General features: G+C 41.4%; 1 long non-coding RNA gene across 4 annotated transcripts; it reads left to right on the top strand.

Moving 5' to 3' along the window:
* The first annotated feature begins 407 nt into the window (after positions 1-407).
* LOC109770314 (uncharacterized) lies at positions 408-4,708 on the top strand. Of its 4 annotated transcripts, XR_005767594.2 has the most exons (6): positions 408-964; positions 1,323-1,408; positions 1,702-1,894; positions 2,621-2,750; positions 2,832-2,940; positions 4,337-4,708. It is a non-coding gene; the product is annotated as an uncharacterized lncRNA (long non-coding RNA). The 4 variants fall into 4 exon arrangements; XR_012202252.1 differs by lacking the exon at positions 1,323-1,408 and having other exon boundaries at positions 410-964; positions 1,819-1,894; XR_002234552.4 differs by lacking the exon at positions 1,323-1,408 and having other exon boundaries at positions 410-964; positions 2,873-2,940.
* Positions 4,709-5,264: the final 556 nt, after the last annotated feature.

Raw genomic sequence — 5,264 nt, 5'->3', positions numbered from 1 at the left:
CCCTGCCTCGTGGCCCCCTCGGGCATCGTCTCATGTTGATTCTTCTTCTCAAAAATCACATATATCACTACACCACGACACAAGTTCAGGGGCAATTAATTGCCGGGAAAGATTAAGAATCTGGGGCAATTAACTGCCCTCAAAGTTTTTTCTGTCGGGCAAAACTGTACATGTCATGTTATCTGCCGGGAATGAGAAAGGAAGAAGGGCAGCCCAACTGCCGGCATCTTTTGGGTCAGCCCAATTGCCCTCAAATCTTATGGGGTCGAATGCACTGCCGGGAACCACGTTGGTGGGGCGGAAATTTCGGGCCCAAAAGGCGCGTGGGCCACGCGTGGGATAAGCGAAGCTGTAGAAGTCACTAGAAAGCCCACCCACAACCCTAATTTATTTCCCCTTCTCGCTCCTTCTTCCCTCAGCCGCCGCATTGTTCCATGGACGCCAACCACCCTAGCAACACCGTCGCCGATCTAGCCCGTCCACACCGGTCGGCCAAGCGACGCCGCCCCCATCCCCTTCATCAAGCACGCCGCCTCCCCCGCACCCCCGAGGCCCCGACCCATGCCGCCGCTCCCGCACCCTCAACCCATGCCGCTAGCCATTCCCCATCGGTGACAGCCCATGCCCACGCGCCCTCTGACGCACGCCGCCACCCAGTCCCCATCGGTGAGGACCTACACCCGCGCCTCCAATGTCCCACGCCGCCATCCAGTCCCCATCGGCGATGACCTGCACCAGCAACCCACATCGCCGCCCGTCCCCATCGATCCACGTCGCAACCGCACCCCCACCCAGAACATCCGCCCCATTCCTCGAGCACGACGCCGCCTCGTACCCCTCACCACCCACGCCGCCGTCCCAATCGCCCACCACGACACCTCCCCATCCCCTTCGCCATTACCGCCTCTGCTTCGCGTTGCACGGCAGCTCGGCCTCTTGCTTCGAAGGAGGAGGTCCAAGTGAAGTAAGTCATCCATGTCTTGATTTTAGTTCTGTTCTACATCCGAGTGCTCCATAGGTGATGCTTCTTACTAAAGGGATCACGTCTCAGCACATCAAAACACCAATTTAAAAGATTTGGCACTGGTTGTGGCTTGTTGATGTTGTTTGTTATTCTTGCGCACCAGGTGTTTGAGTTTTTGTCAAACCAACATCTGCTATGGTTCTTGGAGGGTTAAATCTGATGAATATATTAGTATGTAGTTACACACAAAGGATTTAAGCCTTTCAGAATGATTATGGTCTTATGTTTATGCTATTTTATTTGCAGCCGTTAAGGAGCTCATATGTTTACAAAGCATAATAATTTTTTATCTGTTTAGGCTCCCATATATTAAATGTAAGATGAGGCTCATTTCATATAACATTGCATGCTCATTACAAGCGGAAATGATGGCTGACTGTAAAGGTATATAGTGACTAAACACTATAGATGGCTGCACTTTTTGCTTACCTAGGTGTTAGACAACTAGTTTATCAATGTATATCTATGACTATAAAATAAGAAAGTACGGTGAAGTGAATCCAACAATATTCATTCAGATGGAATCACAAAATTCTTTCAAAGATATTACAAATCTTTTAGCGGTTGATTTAGTGTCTTCATCAAAAGTGAAACAATGTATATTGCGCCTGACTTCATCCTTATAATACAATCATGTGAGTTCGAGTACAGGAATAATCATGTTATATTCAATGCAGATGGGTTTAAGATTCCACATCTGTTGTTTGGAGGAGCTTTTGATCACCATGCGCTTGCCTTTCAATGTTGAATATAAGCTAATCGCTCTTGAATCTCTTGTGATGTATGGTGTGAAGATGCTATTGATGGTCACTAAAAGCTCACAGCTGAAGAATTGATATGATGTTGCAAACGATTTCTTTTAGTAGACAGGTAACCAAGAAAGAGCACCCACCAAGAGGACAGCAAAAAAAACAATCATATTTTCTGTATGAATTTACACTCCTTGGGTTCTATGCGTGCATGACACGTGCCTTTTACTATTATGATTTAGTACATATGATTTAGTTTAAGTAATGACCTAGATTTACATTGGGCCACTTTGTAGTACTTCTTGATGGGCTAAAATATAATCCATCCACAACAGAACAGGTCATGCCATAAATAATGTTGATATATGGTTCCACCTTGCCCATTTTAGATATTGCTCATACTGATTGATTTATATATCTTGAAGAACTGATGAGTTATTCCTTCAATGTGTTAACTAGCATTGTCCAACTGTCGAAACTTCAGTTCTTTTAACAACCAATTGTCTTCTCATGTTCTCCTTGTTGTCAATCCCTGCTCTTATCTTGCACTAGTATGGTTTGTGACCATATGATGATTATTTCGAGTTGTTATGTTTGCTTTGCTGCTCTTGCTATGTCGTTGGACATATACTTTTGTTATATGTAATGTAGGTGTAATGTTTTGCTAGTGTATACATTTGCATGAGTATTTGATCTGCAGCAAAATTCTGTTTAAGATGACATGAGAGTTGTTGATTTTTCTTCCACATGCTTATTGTCTTTTGATTCTTTGCAGTCTAGCCACCCTAAACTATTTGTTTCTATAGTTGCATGGTATCGCTTGACTGAACACTTCATTTTTTGGCAGGTGATGTATCAAATAGACCAATACTAGAAAATCGAGCAGAGATCACACAACAAAAGAAGCAAGTGCTGGTCCAACAGGAGAATCAACTAGAAAACATCAAAACACAACTGTTGCCCAAAAGACTCTGCAAGTAAAAGACATTCTTTCTCCTAAAGATTATTACTTTAGTCCACATACATAATGTCATTCTCTTATATTTGGCTTGTTTCAGGTTTCTCAAATGGCATCCTATTGATAATCCTATGTATGCAGATGGAGGTTGTTCGTAAAGTTCTGAAGAAGCAACCATCACAGCCAGTGGCAATCGTCACATGTAGAAGGTATTACATCTTCTTGTAATTCTTGAATATTACACTAAAGTATAATGAACTACCTCTTGCAAAAATTAGACCTTATTTTCTTGGTTGTTTGGAATGAATGCTAGAGATAGTACCAGGGCCAACTCTCCTGTTTATTTTGATCCTTCAAGAGCTATTCTCATGCTATCTGAATAAGCCTACTTGATCATGTTAGTCCCTTACTGCCAGCATTTGTTCTGTGGTCCATCTTGTTGAAAATGGAAGCGTATTAAGCCATTTCTGCAATGCTTTAGTGGTTCTGCATGCCTTTGAAATAGGGTAACCGGTCAGTAGCGATGAGGGTGGTACTTCTAATGTCATGTGTATATTACTTTTCTTTTCTCTTATCAAATTTGAGCTTCCGTTTGACATATTATGTGTACCATCGCTGCTTGATGTGTGATTGTAAATATTGGGCATAATTTACACTAAGTTTATCAGAATTAATGTGCTTTGTTAATGCATCGTGTGATGAAGCTGCAAGTGTAAGGACTACTACATGCCCCTGCTATGTTGTACTATTGAAATTGGGTAGTCCTTGCCAGTGCAATGGATATTTTTGCATTCACGCCCACTAATTTGTATTTCTTGGGCTGAGTGTGTGTGTCGTCTGTGTATATAGTCGTACCTGAAAGACTGAAGAGTGCTTAGTCAGGACAGATAACCATGGATCATTTTATATTTAGTTCACTTAAAATTACAATCATAGTTGTGATCACAAGGGACATTCTAGTGAAAAGTAATCAAAGATTACCATCTTCGCTAATAATAAACATCGCAACTTCAAGGTAGTTAAGGTTTTCACTTGGAAAAGGGGGAGTATTAAACTGGGAAGTAAACCTGATTGAAGTAGTCAGTGATGACTTCCCAAGTGAAAACCTTAACTATAATTAGCAAGTGTGTAATCTGTTCATATGAGTACAAAACACACATTCTGTGTGTGCCAAACTATTATTAGTGTTTTATAGCATAATGCATTTGCTTGCTCCAAAACCTTCTAAAATCTCAAGTGTGCTTGTGGAATGCAGAGTACATAGGGACACACATGCATCTTTTTCATCTGGATGATTTGATGTTTCTTTTTTAGCCCATGCAACTTTTATGTTTAGGCCTTTGCCGAAGATGCTTTCTTACGAAGTTTTTCGTATGTCATCTATGTAGTTTTAAATTCAAGTGCAAACGTAGTATGGGTTACAGGATGGTTTGTAAATCCTGACATGCTCTTGTGTGCATGTAGTTGTCCACTTCTATTTGTGGAACCTCTCATATGCTCTGGTTTGTAAATCTTGATTGAAGTAGTTGCTTTGCTTACAGTTGTGCACTTGTGGGACATGTGTTCTTCCAGTTGAGCTGATCTGTTTTGCCACCTTTTTTACAGGTCACCGGTATAATACTTTTGCATCCACAAGTTTTAAGAGGGTGTTTTGTGAGCTAAAAGGATCTTCTGTTGTACTCCCTCTGTCTCAAAATAAATGTCTCAACCATAGTACAACTTTGTACTAACTCTAGTACAAAGTTGAGGCACTTACTCTGGGATAGAGGGAGTATATGTTTCTAACTAAAACCAGGCCTTATATTTTGCTCTTTTTTCTATGATGTAATATTGGACTTATCAGAACCTACAAATGTATGTATGTGCATGTAGACATGATGGATCTTTGTGTTTCTGGCTATCATGTAATACTGGACTTGTAACCCTATGAATGATGGACTGCCCAGATATATACATGGATACACATTATCTCTTAAAGTGATGCAACTTTAATTACTATGCATGTGCGTTGTTACATATAAGTATGGCACAAAATGGGCGAACTATATTATAGGGGATTTGTGTGCTTCTAGAGGCAACAAATGCCAGCGGAAACACTGCCGGGAAAACTTCTATCTGCCCTGAATTGCCAAACTGCCGGGAAATATCTTTATGCCGGGAATAGTTATAACTGCCGGCAAAGATGCATGCATCTAGGGCAAACAATCTGCCCGGGTTCCTCCTAACTGCCGGGAATCCTCTTTCCTGACATGACTTTCAAGGGTAGTTAGTAATTGCCGGCAAAGAACATTCCCGGCAGTTAGTCTGCCTCCACTGGCATGTTTTCCCGGCAGATATGATGACCCCGTTAGTTTTGCCATGGTGTAGTGTATTCCAAAAAAAAATCTCCGTAAGTTTTTATCCCGTTTGGACTCCGTTTGATATGGATTTTCTGCGAAACAAAAAACATGCAATAAACAGGAACTGGCACTGGGCATTGGATCAATATGTTAGTCTCAAAAATAGTATAAAAAGTTGCCAAAAGTATGTAAAA

Source organism: Aegilops tauschii, chromosome 2 (genome assembly GCF_002575655.3).
Source record: "Aegilops tauschii subsp. strangulata cultivar AL8/78 chromosome 2, Aet v6.0, whole genome shotgun sequence".
Lineage (NCBI taxonomy): Eukaryota > Viridiplantae > Streptophyta > Magnoliopsida > Poales > Poaceae > Aegilops > Aegilops tauschii.
This window is presented reverse-complemented; position numbering and strand designations above follow the sequence as displayed.